We start from the raw sequence: 16,326 nt of genomic DNA, 5'->3' as shown, positions 1-16,326 counted from the left end.
ATTAAACACATTTAATGACCAAAATGTTAATGCTCTACCACTTTATTACTAAGTTCAAGACTTAATGTGATTTTTTTTTAAACTAATTAATTCAAATCTGATGAAAGACTTTAGTTTGCTTGAAAATAGAGTTGATGGGGAAAATTAACTTGAAGAACCCCTTTGAAAATGAAAAGTATCTCCTGGTGTTTGTGAAGCTTGCACTGAAATTCAACAGTGTACATGTAATCAGAACACGAGTCAGACCCACAAAAGGAGTTTGAATGATTCAGTGAGGAGGAGGGAAGCATTGTCCTGGCTGCACGTCCTGGTTTTACACCAGGCAGAATGTGGAATTTGCCCCAAAATGGTAAATAATCACATGTACTCAGAATTTGGAAGTTAAATGAAAATTATATTTACAAAAGTAGATTAAATACAAAAGAAAACTAAATATAAAGGGTAATGCACATATACATACACATGCATATAACCCAACATAGCCCAAACACCCCTGGGCAAAGCCCACAAGGCTCTTGCCAGCTAACAAAATATTCTCTCTTTCGTCCCCACCACTATTCTTATCTTAACCCAAACAGAAGCGAGCAAGCCAAGCAAGTAAGGCCAGAAGGAGAGAAAGGGGGAAAAGAAGCAAGAAGAGGGAAGAACAAGTTGTGCTTCAGATTATATAGAAATTTTGCAGGCCAAAGGAATAGGATAAATCATAGAATCATAGGGTTGGGTTGGAAGGGACCTCAGGGATCATCCAGTTCCTGCCTTAGCCAGGGACACCTCACACTACATCAGGCTGCTCAGAGCCACATCCAGCCTGGCCTTCAAAACCTCCAGGGATGAGGCTTCCACCACCTCCCTGGGCAATCTGTTCCAGTGTCTCACCACCCTGATGGGGAAGAACTTCTTCCTAACATCCAATCTGAATCTACCCATTATCTACTTTTTCTCCGTAAAGATTTCTTTTATGCTCTGTTAAACCCCCTTGGAGATGTTCAGCCCCCTGGACTTTCAAAGTCTCTACAAAACTCTTATTTACAGTAGGACACTAAGGCACTAGCCCTAAACTTGTAACACTGCACACATGCTCCTTATGGTCTGTGCCATCAGAGAAATTCAATGAATTGGTGATGCAGTCAGTTTATTGTGCTACAGAGCCCCAAAACAAAGAACTCAAAATTGTAAGAAAGGAATAATAAAGCCCAAAGCAACATTCACTCTCAGATAATTATTGTTCTCATTAACTCTTATTGAGTTCTGCAAATGGTATTAACATGCTGATATGGGAATGCTGTGAATATATTCTATTAGCAGGACATACCTGCTAAGAAAATTAATATATTATTGCTTCTAGGTAGACCATTACAATTTCTATTTCTTTCTTATTAAATTCAAAGAAAGATGCAATTAAATAGTTATTAAGTATTTAATATACAAATGGTTTTAAGGAATTGTGTGAAAAGGCCCACAGTTTTTTATAGCAGTGTGGGTGCTTTGTTTCTGTTTTACCTGCCTGGCTAAAGCAAAAGGCAGGCTGCATTTCTTGGGTTTGGAGACATGTGGAAATCAGAGCTCTGCATTTGCTGAAAGAGTCCCAAAAGACATTGAGGTAACAAAAGAGATGTTCAGGGTATTCTACCACACTCCTCACAGCATTTCCACATACGATGTCCAAGGACTAGAGGACACTGAGCTAGGGAGCTATGGGCCATGAGAGGCACCACAACCTTTGCAGTCCTAGAGGACATATCACTCTATAAGCAGAAACAGACAAAAATCTTCTCCATCTTTGTTGGCTCTAAGTTGGATTTTGTTCTGTTTCCCAGCTCCTGCGTGCTTTTGTCTCATCAATGGCAGTAAAGTGAATCTCACACTTCTGACAATGTTATTTATGTGCTAGCACTGTGGGCTTTCCTTTACTATTATACCTGTTAACTTTCTGTGTTACAGGTGCACAGTATAGAGGGTGGATACACATAATTCAGACAGCTTTTCTGTGCATGGTGTATGGTTTTGCACTGATAAACTCAGATTTGCAGAGTGGTGTTAAATACATTTGGGTTTAAATGTTTGTATTAGTTTAGCCTGCATTAGCATCTGTTGCTGTCAAAAGCCTAAATCTTTCACAAAACCAAATAAGTAGCAATGGCTATTATGCAAGTTTGGCTTTTAGATAAGCATTTGAATGTTTAGAAGTTTATCTCATATTAAACTAGGTTTAGAGACCTTTTTCTGGACATCAAATACACCTTTCAAATACTCCTAGAAGACAGAAAACAGTGTTATTAAGATATCCTTCTCCTCACCTAGTCATTTCAGGGTTTAAATGCAGCAGAGGTTTCCTTGGCTGCCATGCAGAGTTGAGTGTTGTCTTCTGATATGTTACAGCTACAGAAGTGGGCTAGAAATCTTCATAGAGTAGGCTGGAAACTTTTTATATATCTGAAGCTTTTATATTTCTGATCAGATAATAAAATCTAAACAAGGCAACAGCCCCAGAGGTTAAACTAACGCTGCTTTGACTTCTAAAGGTATGTTTAAACTGTAGCACTCAGGATAAAAAGACTCTGGTCTGATGGTGGTTCTGTAGCCCTAAACCAAACCAGAGAGTCGTTCATTTATTTGCTCATACACAAACACACTGAGACAGGGAAATTATTCAGCCCATATTACACCTGTGGAAAAATTTCTGCCCAAGTAGATCTTATTTTGGGCAAGATTTCAACCAGTTATTGGTCAGATTACATTTGGCTGTTTTACAACAGAAATGGACTGAGAAGAAAAGGATTGTTCACGTTCCTGACATGTTTTCTTGGGCTTGCAGGATCTGTCAGAGAGGACTTTTTGCTGTTAATTTTATAGGGAGGCAGAATTAAGCTGTTACAAACCTTGAATAGCAGAACTTTGGATCACCTTAGTCTCTTGTTTGAAATTATATCTCTTCCTTCTGTTTTTGTTCAATATTGCTATGTCAGAATTGTTTTATTGAGAGTGCTACATCATTTGCAAATAGCAAATGTGATTTGGCATAGTGAAGTTTCTACTGGATTTTGCTCTCTTCACTGTTTTATAGAATTATAGAATTGTCAGGGACACCTCACACTACATCAGGTTGCTCACAGCCACATCCAGCCTGGCCTTCAAAACCTCCAGGGATGAGGCTTCCACCACCTCTCTGGGCAACCTCTTCCAGTGTCTCACCACCCTCATGGTGAAGAACTTCTTCCTAACATCCAATCTGAATCTACCCATTTCTAGTTTTGCTCCATTCCCCCTAGTCCTATCACTCCCTGACACCCTCAAAAGTGCCTCCCCAGCTTTCTTGTAGCCCCCTTCAGATCCTGGAAGGCCACAAGAAGGTCTCCTCAGAGCCTTCTTTTCTCCAGACTGAACAGCCTCAACTCTCTCAGTCTGTCCTCATAGGAGAGGAGCTCCAGCCCTCTGATCATCCTCCTTTTCTCTAACTGATAGATGAAATGAATCAAGTAGCTGGATTTTTCCCCCCTAAATTCTTTGAAGGTTTATGCATACTTGGAGCAGAATTTGCTAACATTTTTCAAGTCTCAGTTATCTATGACAGCCTTCAAGTAAGATGTATCTCGTACTGTGAGGTTAGAGAATATTTTCAGAATGAAAGGAAAAAGGGAATGATGCTGCTTTTTTTTTTTCTCTTGAATTTTTATTTGCAGCACCCAACTGAGTGCCAACACATCCTCTTTTAGCTATTCCAAGTCAGATCCAAATGCTAAGGCCAGCAAGTGAATCCAAACTCTTCCAAGGGCTATGAATTTTAGTGCAAATGTGAATTATGTGTAATGGAGTTGGCTCCAAGGGAGCTGTAAAATCTCTCTTACAAGACAAAGCTGGTGCTGATCTGTCTTTGACTATAACTTCAATAGCAGGCTACAGTCTACTAGCTTCAGTCAAATTGTGATCTTGTATCTGGGAAAGCAGGAGCATGTTGTCAGCTTGAGGCAAGAGGTTTGAGCTGTTCACTTGCCGTTAGGAGGAGAGATGTAGCAGAAGCAAAAGCACCTCTGGTTTGAATAGACTTCTGAAAATCATCTCCAAATATTGAAAATGTGTCACTTTTTTTTTTTTTCCAGATGCCTTTCTCTAATCAGTTGATATTTCCATTTGCAATGTTATACATGGAGGCAGGAGGTTGGCTGTGCCATTTATAGAGAAACAGCTAGATTACAAATGTTCAGCTTTCATATTTCTTTAGATAAATGCTCAGAATATGAAAATGTCTTTGGCAGATAAAAGTAAAAGCCAGTGCATGAAATTTTAAACCAAATGAGACCTATGAGATCATCTGCTTTGATTATCTGCATGGTGCAGTAATTTGGAATTTTTAAATAGCCTTGCCATAAAGATAGAAAGTGGCCTTAGAAGCAAGGTGGATTTGACTGCATCTGGCTAACTGCACATGTTGCATGCTAAAGGCTGTAAAGCTTAAGAACAAAAGGGACCCCTGAGGCTGTGTGGGTTTTTCCAAGTATCCAGTTACGTTTTTCAAGCTGTGTCTAAAATTTATTGGTGTTCTGCTAAAGATTGTCTTCCAGAAAGGTGACATAGAATCATAGAATTGTCAGGGTTGGAAGGGACCTCAAGGATCAGCCAGTTCCAACCCCCCTGACATGGGCAGGGACACCTCACACTAGAGCAGGCTGGCCCGAGCCTCTTCCAGCCTGGCTGCCAAAACCTCCAGGGATGGAGATTCCACCACCTCCCTGGGCAACCTGTTCCAGTGTCTCACCACCCTCATGGGGAAGAATTTCTTCTTAACGTCCAATCTGAATCTACCCACTTCTAGTTTTTTTTCCATTACCCCCAGTCCTATCATTCCCTGACACCCTAAAAAGTCCCTCCCCAGCTTTTTTGTAGGCCCCCTTCAGGTACTGGAAGGCCACATTAAGGTCTACTCAGAGCCTTCTCTTGATCTGAATTTGTCATTTTGCCCTCACTTCCTCTAGCACTGTGTTTCAGTCATTGATCTTCTCTCATAAAAAGCCTGTGTGTAATTCCCAGTAGGATATGGGACAGGGGTAGGAACACGAATGACAGACATTTGGTTTCTATCTGCTCCTTTCTGTTCAATGTTGTTGGAGATTTGTTAGGCTGTAGAAGAATGATGTCTACAGTTTCCTGGATAACCATATTTCATAGTCTCTCAGGCTCAGGAAAAAAAGGACTTTTATTTCTGTTCTAACATCTGAGCAATTTATTTATTTTAATCCAGTGATATGCAATAATCTATAGTCGGAGGAGAGGTTGGAATCAAGGCAACTCCAAATTAAGGTTTAATTTAGGCTGCATCATCCTATTCAGTCTTGCTCTTATTGTCTTAAAGCTCAATTTTATATATATATATATATATATATATAAAATATTTTATATATATATTTATATATATATATAAATATGTGTATAATGGAAGCACACATATATGTACATATTTATACATATTTGTTGAAGAAAGAGTTGAGCAGTTTCAACAAGAGATGACTGTGTCCTGTCCAGCATCCTGAGGAATAAGAAGTACTTGTTGGGGAAGCCACGATTCCTCTGGCACCTGAAAAGGTTTAATGTCAAAACTAAAGATATTTAGGGATTGCACAGGTTTAGAGGATGGGTAAAAGAGGTTTGGAATCAGGGCATTCTAGTGGGAATTTGGTTGGATTTAGGTAGCCACATCCTTAATGTGCCTGTAGACTCTTTCTTGATAATGTTATAGAGCTATAGGTGGGGAATTTAAGTGCAAATATCCTGTGATTCTTAGTAATAAGAAAGGAAGGAGTGAAGCATGTGCTTCAGGGCATGTCTATGAGTTAAGAGGCTTTGAAAGAACTCAGAGGCCTATTTAAAATGTTCTGCTGTCATAATTTATAGGTGCACCTATTATTACGTCTGTACACATAATGATGTTCCTTTAGAAGCATTTGGACATAGTTCCTTAATATCACAGAATCATAGAATATTAGGGGCTGGAAAGGACCTCGAAAGATCATCCAGTCCAACCAGCCTGCCAGAGCAGGATCACCGTGAGCAGATCACACAGGAATGCATCCAGAACAGTCCTGAACATCTCCAGGGAGGGAGACTCCACAACCCACCTGGGCAGCCTGTTCCAGTCTTCTGTCACCTTCACAGGGGGAAAAAAAAAACTTTCCTCATGTTTCCATAGAACTTCCTATGCTTCAAATTCTGCCCATTGTACCTTGTCCTGTTATTGGGCATCACCCAGCAGAGCCTGACTCCATCCTCTTGGCACTCATCCTTTACATCTTTATCAACATGAATGAGGTCACCCCTCAGGCTCCTCTTCTCCAAGCTCCAGAGCCCTCAGCTCCCTCAGTCTCTCCTCATAAGAAAGGTGTTCCACTCCCCTAATCATTTTTGTGGCTCTGTGCTGGACTCTTTCAAGCAGTTCCCTGAGGTTCTCCTTGAACTTCCTTGAACTGAGGGGCCCAGAACTCGACACAATACTCCATATGCAGCCTCACCAGGGCAGAGTAGAGGGGAAGAAGAACATACAAATCTCTGCAAGAAGTGTGAGCAGGCACAGAAACAATTCCAAGCCAGTACCAAGAAATTATTTTTCCTAAAACTTGACCATCACATGCTCACATTTTAAAGCAGTGAGGACCTAATTCAAACTTAAGTCTGTCAGTGGGAAGATTCTCATTGGCGTAATTGGGCTTTTAATGAAGCTCCCAAATGCCTGGGGGGAAAAAAAGTGCTTGAATTTGGTAAAGAAATTTCAGCATCAAAGACTCAACCACAGGAATTGTATCTTCCCTCAGACTCATTACATTGTCCTGTCATTAATAACCACAGTGCAAAGTAATTGAATTTGTGATGCTATTACATGGGTCTGTGTCTAGTCCAAAATGAGAGTGTGAGACTTACTCTTGTGGCTTGATCTGACTTCCACTGCAAGACACTGTGAACAATTTCATTCTGCTGCTTGTCAGTGATGAATTGCTATTACTTAACAGGTGAACTGTGCCATAGTGAAAATGAATGTGGGAAGGAGCAAGTGCACAGCTCCAATTGCGTGCTCTATTATGCAGATTAAAGGTGGTAGGAGGCAACAGTCCTACAAAATGGATGGGTTGGCTAAAATCATGTCAGTGCTTTGTAATGTGTACCAAGAAGGATCGTGTGGAAAACTGAAAACTCTAAATTTCCAATGGTGCTTATGAGAGTTGCTTTCTCTTGAATGCAAGAAATAGATTTGATTCAAAATAGTTAAAGAATTGCCTCATGCCTTCAGTTTGGTGGAAAGGGGAGGGGAAAACATTGTTTTCCTGGCTACTTTTTACCCTCCAGATTGGAAGGTTCTATTCCAGGTTGTATAAACAGTCTGAACAAATTTCACTGTAAGCAGGCTTTATAGATCCAAGCAATGCTCTAAAACTGTATTAAATACCTATATATGTGTGTGTGTGTGCATGGATTTGTGATTGGACTGGTGACTTTTAAAAAGCAGAGTCTTTCAAAACATTCTGAAGATGTTCTGAAAAGATTATGCAAAATTTTAAGTAGGCAGAAAAGTAGTAGTCTCTTTAAGAGCCATCTACTTTGTCTCCTTTATTACCATTTCTTCTATGACTACTGCATTTGCTTTTATTGACTTAAAAGCTGACTTACTGGCGAACTTCATGTGATGTGCATCACACTATTTTTTGGGCCTCAAGAGGATTTGGCACCCTAGAGGTCTTAATTCAATTTGTTTCAGATGAGCACTTGTAGCACAAGGCATTCAGTGTTAAATAGTAGATAGCAACAGTGAGTAACTGGTGTCTCAGTTCAGGAAACAATGAAAGCTGTGGGAAATAAGAGATGAGAAGTTTCTAAAAATGAAACACTGCTGGAACACAGTTAACTGAACCTAGCAACTTATTGTAGTGGCTTAGATATACAAAACTCCTCAGTGCTGTAATTTGCATTCATATTTTTCAAGCCCAGTAATTAAATTTCTGAGGCTTTATGCCTAAGATAAATAAAATTATCACACAGAGTGTGTTTGAAGACCTTTCAAGCTATCTATTGCTATGCTGGGCAAGACTGTGCCACAGTAAATGGCCAGTGCTAGTGATGTGGTTGTCCAGCAGTTACAAAGATAGATGGAATTTGCCTGGGAGAGAGACCCAGGAAGCATCAGAATCTGCATGTGGAAGACATTTCCTTCTGTGAACCACTCATATAATTTTCACTAGACCAATGGTGTTCCCCAGGGATCAGTACTGGGTCAAATTTTGTTGAATATCTTTATCACCAACCTGGGTGGGAGGTTTGATTGTACTCTCAGCAAGTTCACTGATGATACAAAACCAGGAGGGTGGCTGACCCCTGTCAGGCTGTGCTCCCATCCAGTGAGATCTGGACAGGCTGAGAGCTGGGGGAAGGCAAACCTCATGAAGTGCAATAAGGACAAGGGCAGGATCCTGCACCTGGAAAGGAACAGCAACAGGCACCAGGACAGGTTAGGGGCTGCCCTGCTGGAAAGCAGATCACAGAGAAAGACCTTGGAGTGCTGGTGGGCAGCAAGTTCTGCTTGGGACAGCAATGTCCCTCCGAGAGAGCCTATGGGATCCTGGGGTGCAGCAAGAAAAACGTGGCCAGCAGGGATAGGGAGGTTCTTCTTCCCCTCTACTCTGCCCTGGGGAGACCACACATGGAAAACTGGAGCCCATTTTTGGGCTCCCCAGTTCAAGAGAGACAGAGACCTGCTGGAGAGATTCCAACGGGGAGCCACAAAGATGATTAGGGGACTTGAGGAGGAACTTCACTGTGAAGGTCCCAGAGCACTGGAACAGGCTCCTCAGAGAGGTTGTGGAGTCTCCTTCTCTAGAGACTTTCAAGCCCCATCTGGATGTGTTCCTGTGTGACCTGTGCTGGATTCTATGGTCCTGCTCTGGCAGGGGGGTTGGACTTGATGATCTCTGGAGGTCCCTTCTAACCCCTAACATCCTGTGAACACCAAATGGTTTGTTCAGTTGGAGCTGAGAACATTGAATTCAAATGTAGTTCTTTTTCTAAATTCCTATTTTATATTGCTGTGTGTCTCATTCTAAATGAAAAAAAAATACTGAAAACTCTTGGTGAGTTCTTCCTTCAGAATCTTCTACAAAAGAGAAATTGAGCACCAGGGGAAAGAGTGGGCAATGGTATTTTCCTCATGAAATTATTTTTATCTGGGGAATGTCTGTGAAGAAACTTTTATGTGTTTCAGTGCAGAATTTAATCATTTTGACTGAAAAAAAACTGTAATAGTAAATAGGAAGTGCTAAAATGTGTCATGAGTTTTCCTTCAAGCAATTATGACACAGCCCACAAAGTAATAACAGTGTTTTGAACTGCTGCAAAATTTTCTTTTTCAGATTCTCAGTCAGGGAAATACATTCAATGAAAATATAATTCTATAGGTCCCAGTGCTAGAACAGGAGGGGGTTGTCTGGATTATACCTTGAGAATGATAGAAGCTGATTTAGTTCAATTGAATTTTATGACAGAAGAAACCTAACCTGAGTAGAAAAGCAGGCATCTAGCTGGGAAGCTGAGAGTTGAAGTTTTATGTGGGGAGAGGATAGCTTAAAACAATGACCTTCCTGCTTGTAGGTCATGCTGCAGCTCTTGATCACTGCGTGGTTTGCTGCCTTTTGGCAGCCTGTCATAAGGGGTTCTTATGGTCCTGGTTGAAATGGCTCTATTATGGGTGACCTTTGGCCTGTCATTGACTTCTGTTTCATGACAAAGTAGGCTAATGAGAAGTGTTTTTGAAAGAAGAAAGAAAAATTGAGTGATAGATGAGATACTCTTGAATATTGCTGTCTACAACTGCCTGAAGGGAGGCTGTAGCCAGGTGGGCGTTGGTCTCCTCTCCCAGTGAAGCAGTGACAGAACAAGAGGACACAGTCTGAAGCTGTGCCAGGGGAGGTTTAGGTGGGATGTTAGGACGAAATTCTTCCCAGAAAGAGAGATTGGCCATCGGAATGTGCTGCTCAGGGAGGTGGTGGAGTCACTGCCCCTGCAAGTGTTTAAAATAAGACCCGATGAGAAACTCAGTGCCATGGTTTAGGTGATTAGATGGTGTTGGGTGATAGGTTGGACTTGATGATCTTGAAGGTCTTTTCCAACCTGGTTAATTCTGTGATTCTGTGATACCTGGGAGGAAGTGAAATTCATCTCTTACTCAGAGCAATGGTGGCATTAATCTAAAATATTATCAGACAGTTTAAAGATTCAGAAATCTTATTGGGTCTGAGAATAAACAGTGTGGCAGCACCTGTTACAAAGGGAGAATAAACAATACTCAGGAATTCTCCCTGCCCCCGCCCTGAGAAGCATGTCCTAATTCAAGACCCTGGTGTGCAGCTATTAGTAAATTTTATCCTCATATTTGGATGAAAAAAAAAGTGTGTGTTAACCTTGGTTCAGAGTTTTTGAAAGAAGAGTATTGAGAAGAACAGAGGAAGAAAACTTTTGGTCTGTGGATAGCAAGGAGTGCTGGCATGTTGTGGTGGGGATAATATTCTTAGCAGGCAGTGCTTACCTTTGGTTTTCTCAGAAAGCTCTGATACATTTGTATCACCAGGTAAACCCTGCTTAGGCTTACAACTGCTTTAAAAATAAAAAAAATCCCTTTTCCAGTAATCACCTACTAGCTGGGATGGAGTTTGATCCTTTTATAATATCTGGAGACCTCACTTTCTGCTAGTTTTTAAGAACTCAGATGTAGTGCCTGTGAGTTTATGTAGATAAAGCAAAGAAATCTTCATAGACTCCACTACTTCACCTTCTGACCTGTATCTTCTCCATGGACTCGAGCACTGTGGGCAAAGGCAAGAGAATATATAAACGTTCCCTGTTGGTGTCACCTCTGTGAGATGGGAGCTGGGAGCACTTGGGATACCTCAGCAGTGTTGTATCTGCTTTGAAGTGCACCTTTTTCTTTGAGACAACTCCCCAAGCATCTTTAAAGGATGTGACAAAGTAGCCCGAGGAAATGGTGGTACATACAGCAGCAAATTCCTCCTTTCATTAATAGAAAAAGGAAATACAGCTGTTTAATTTTTTTAAAAATTTATTTGGTTTTACAGATATTTTCCTTTTTTCAATGCAGAAATACTAATGCTTGGGAAAGGGCAGAAACGATTTGGGGGGCTTAAAGAACATCCTGAAGTGATCTTCTTCATGCTTCTCATGCCATGCACAAACTCAGAGCGCGACGGATGAAACTTCTTTCACCTGTAGTCACTTCTCTGACCACAGTACATAGGGTACCCTGCAGTAGGGGAACAACCTTGACTCCTCATGAAGGCAACAGAAACAGCTTTTGCTCTGTGACTTTCTGAAATCAGGGAAGGCTAAGAGCTAGAGTTGCAGTACCGATTTATTTTAACCTTCTCTGGAGGGAAAAAAAAGCAGCTGTATACTTCACTTGACTTGGGGGTACATTTTGATGGTGCCCTACAAAAGAACCTTGAGTGAAGGTCGAGTTTAAGCGCCAGAGACATCTGAAACAAGCAGGAGAATCTGTGATGATATAAAACAATGAGGAGGAAAAAAGCTGATCTACCCACTACAAGATTGTGTTGTGTTATGAATACAGAGACTCCATACTGCCTGCTCGGAGTGTGATGTCTGGTTAGTAGATTGAGAGAGGGAAGAGACCCTCTCTGCTCTGCCCTGGTGAGGCTGTATCTGGAGTATTGTGTCCAGTTCTGGGCCCCTTAGTTCAGGAAGAACCTCAGGGAACTGCTTGAAAGAGTCCAGTGCAGAGCCACAAAAATGATTAGGGGATCACTGGATAGTGATTAAAGACACATAGCTTAATTAGGAAATCCATTCTTTCTCCTGGCTGCACAGCTGATTTTCCCAGTGATATCTGGGGAATTGTTTAGTCTTATCCTTGTTAGTTTCTGACCACTTCTTATATATGTGATAAAAATTGGGAGAGTGAAGTCCTGAACCAAAGAACTCTGACACCCACTAGAAGGAGAGAAGAGAGGTTGTGTTTCCAATTTCTAAATATTCATTTTTCATTCCAGTGTTGGTGGAAAAAATAAATCAGCAACACAGAAACTGTTGTTTAAAAAATAAGTGTGTGGAAAGCTACTGTTGCCCACAAAAATTCTAACATACTATTTCCTATTGTCAGTAAAAGATTTTATATGAAGATATCTAAAATCAAAACTTTGTGATACTTGAATGGAAAGCCCCATACAGAAATTGCCAGAAAAATGAGAATTTCTGTTAGCTCTGTTGCTGCTGAATCTTGCTTTACCCAGTCAGCCTTTGGAAGCAGCAAACCTTTGTAAAGCAAATTGAGGATGATCAGAGGGCTTGAGCACCTCTCCTGTGAGGACAAGTTGAGAGAGTTAGGGTTGTTCAGTCTGGAGAAGAGGAGGCTCCCAGGAGACCTTATTGTGACCTTCCAGTATCTGAAGGGGGCTAGAAGAAAGCTGGGGAGGGACTTTTTATGGTGTCAAGTAGTGATAAGACTGGGAGGAATGGATCCAAACTAGAGGGGGGAAGATTCAGATTGGATGTTAGGAAGAAGTTCTTCACCATGAGGGTGGTGAGACACTGAACAGGCTGCCCAGAGAGGTGGTGGAAGCCTCATCCCTGGAAGTTTTTAAGGTTGGATGTGTCTTTGGGCAACCTGATCTAGCTTGAAGTGTCCCTGCCCATGGTAGGGGGGTTGGAACTGGATGATCCTTGAGGTCCCTTCTAACTCTGGCAGTTGTATGATTCTATGAAAATATAGGATTGGGATTTCGGATGAGTATTTTCTCAGACTTTTCAGGGGGCATCATTCCGTAATGAGAATCATTAGTGAATATCCTCTTCCTCTTACACTTTTATTTCTAATCAAGGTTGGTTTATAAACTGAAGCACGAAGACTTACAAGATAGCTTGTATAACTGTGAATGGTCTTTGTGCCAGTCATATAAGAACTGAATTATCTCTTGAATTAATGAACCCTTCTCTAACCAACTGATTTCAAACTCTTTTAGAAAGAAAAAATAAGCCACTTGCTGCAGAGAAATGAGTGCTAAATTTGAAATGCCATTTTGAATTTCAATCTCCTGCAACCTAACTGATAATATTTCCTGAGTATTGTAAATTTGAAATGCCATTTTAAATTTCAATCTACTGTGATCTAACTGATAATATTTCCTGAGTATTTTTGATTTGTATTTTTCATGGCTTCTTGTTCAAGTACATCTAGGTGTGTGTAAATAAATGTCTGGATGACTGCATACCCAAGTGGGCATTTTCTTATCTGATAGATATCTGGGTGACAAATTTATGCGGTGTCCACGTGAGTGAATTTTGAGATGGTGCCTGGAGGGGTTGTGGACCTCTGCAGTATTGTTCTTCTTTACTCTTGCTCAGCAGAAATATAAATTGCCTCTGGATGTTGCTTGGCTTTTATGTGAAGTGGTAGGTTGCAAGCTTGTTTGATTCTGTAGCATTTTGCCTGTGGTTTTAGGTATGTCATTGTAAAGCAAGGAGCAAAGATAGAGCCAGCTGAATTGTGGTCCTGCCTGGTTTAATAGCAAGAAACACGAATGCCTCAGTGTTTCCTGGGAATTCTTTTGGTACAGTTAGACCTTATTACCAATTTGGGAGTTCAAGCAGCTGTACTTAAGATTTTACTACTTGGAGCAGAAAATTTTCCTTAGGCCTCACACTAACAGTTTCCATCATGGTGGCAGGATAGGTGGGATATTGCTGGCAGCAGGGAGTATGTATTCAGTTAGCTTTTGGTTGGATTTCTCTATGCCTAAAGGTTCATTAATGCTTATCCCCCTTGGATATCATTCTCCTGCAGTTTAGCACTACCCAGAATGGCTTTCATCCCCTGTGCCATGCTTCCTGGGGTTGCTGCTCTCTGCTTGAGTTCTTTTATAGGTTCTTTACGGTATGCCCCAATTCTGGTCCTGTGGGTTTCCATCTCATCGACTTTCTTATTAGATGCTGGTAATTGTTACCCAGTCCAGCCACAGTGAACGTTGGAGGGATTTTCATTGCTTTATCCAAGAAGGTAGTGCTTGTTGAGACTGTGGGATCTGCTGAAACACAGCACTTTTGGTTACAGATGACTGCTCAGCTGGCCAGCTGCTTGGGGTGCCTCAGTTGGTGTGTGGGGAGAGATCCTGCTACCATTTTGTTTGGATGTTTTTCGAGGCTCTGTCACTCACCAGTCAGTTTGCTTTGTGTTGCCTTTGTGCATATTAAACCAGCAGCAGCCACTTGGAGATCCACTGAAGTGCAACCACTTCTGCTGGCAATTCCCTGTATTTCCTTTTAAATTACCATCCTCCTGCTGTGATTTACTTACTGCCATTGGACTTCTACACAAAGGCTGATACTAAATAAGATTTTTATGATGTCACTGTGTGGAATTGTTCTGGAGTAAAAAAAAAAAAACAAAAAACAAAACAAAGTTTGTGAGACTAATCACTGGCTTGTGAGAGGATTTCTAAGCAGGGATGCTCAAGTGGTCCCTGTTCTCAGCTTTTTGGTGTTAATGGTAAACTGCAACAACTTTATTGAAATTAACAGACTAGTTCTGGATTTCCACAAGTGTCATTGGGACCAAGTTATTCTCCACTTGATTCAGCACTACTATTCATGAGTACTTATTTTCTATATGAGATCAAAGTCAGTCCTTCATACCCTTGTAAAAATGTGAGGAATTTATGGACAGGCACAACCTGTGTCCTTCAGTTAGGCTTTGATGAAAGACAACAGAATACACCTCAGACTAGTTCTGGATCTGTTCCAAAAATGGGAAATTATTTTCCTCTAGGCTGTGATCTTGCAGTTGTTGAGATTCTGCCTTGGATGGTAGGAACTCTGTCATTTCTATCAACATGAAAAAAATAAAAAGGCAAAACTGAGACCTGAGCTCTCTAGTTTATTTTGACAAAAAGTGTAATTCTAAAAAAACAAACAAAACCCACAAAAACTCCACAACAAACAAACAAAAAACCACAGAGAAAACAAACCAACCAACCAAACATGTGACTAAGAGCTTTCTCATGCTGTACAGCTGAAGAGTGGTTTATTACATTAAGTGTATTCATTTCCTTGTGGTGCCTGACAAGCGAATTTTATTCTTGGAAAATTCCAAAGTTGCTCAAGAATAGGCTTCTGTTTTGAAAATTGAAATCATAGAATGTAGCTGCTCTTGGTCTTGAAGAAGGCCAATGCCATTCTGGAGTGTATTAAAAGGGCTGTGGTTAGTAGGTTGAGAGAGGTTCTCCTCCCCCTCTCCTCTGCCCTGGTGAGGCCACATCTGGAGTATTGTGTCCAGTTCTAGGCACCTCAGTTCAAGGAAGACCTCAGGGAACTGCTTGAAAGAGCAGAGCCACAAAAGTGATTAGGGGAGTGGAACATCTTCCTTATGACGAGAGACTGAGGGAGCTGAAGGCTCTTTAGCTTGGAGAAAAGGAGACTAAGAAGTGACTTCGTTCACATTTATAAAGATGTGCAGGGTGAGTGCCCAGAGGCTGGAGCCAGGCTCTGCTTGGTGATGCCTAATGACAGCACAAGGGGCAATGGTGGAAGCTGAGGCATAGGAAGTTCCATGGAAACAGGAGGAAAGGTTTTTTTCCCTATGAGGGTGACAGAACACTGGACCAGGCTGCCCAGGTGGGTTGTGGAGTCTCCTTCTCTGGAGATATTCAAACCCCACCTGGATGTGTTCCTGTGTGATCTGCTCTAGGCACGGGGGTTGGACTGGATGAGCTTTCGAGGTCCCTGCTAGCCCCTAACATTCTGTGATAATTTGCTGCCATGGCTTGAGTTGAATCTATTGCTGATACTCAATACCATGTTGCTGTCATGCCAGCTTCAAAATGAAAGTGCTGGCTGGAGCAAACTATCTTGGGGCTTGAAGTGCAGTTTGCAACATGGGAGGCTTCCTGTTCTGGTTGCTGGCTGCTGTTTCAGTTTTGGGGTGTTGGTCTTTTCCACTGGGCACACTGCAGGTTGTGGGATAGGGGAAGGTCTCTGCGTTTTGCTGCTGCTTCTGCATTTTGCTGAACTTTTTCTGCAAAGAGGCTAAGGTAATTATGTATTGGATCATTTCCAGTAAGAACTCTTTATCTCATCTCTTTATCTCAACCCAGAAGTGTTTTGAGGGTTTTTTTTTGTGTGTGTGTTATTTTCCCTCCCCTCTGTGTGGGGAGAAAGCAAGTTGTGTTAAGCCAGGGCATCTGCAAGGGTTTGGTGTCTTCTTTTAAAAGACTGTATGTGTTTTGGTAAGCAGAAGGTATGCTACTGTTTGTGAAATCTAGAGTAAGGTAG

This window comes from Indicator indicator, chromosome 8 (assembly GCF_027791375.1).
Source record: "Indicator indicator isolate 239-I01 chromosome 8, UM_Iind_1.1, whole genome shotgun sequence".
Classification (NCBI taxonomy): Eukaryota; Metazoa; Chordata; class Aves; order Piciformes; family Indicatoridae; genus Indicator; species Indicator indicator.
This window is presented reverse-complemented; position numbering follows the sequence as displayed.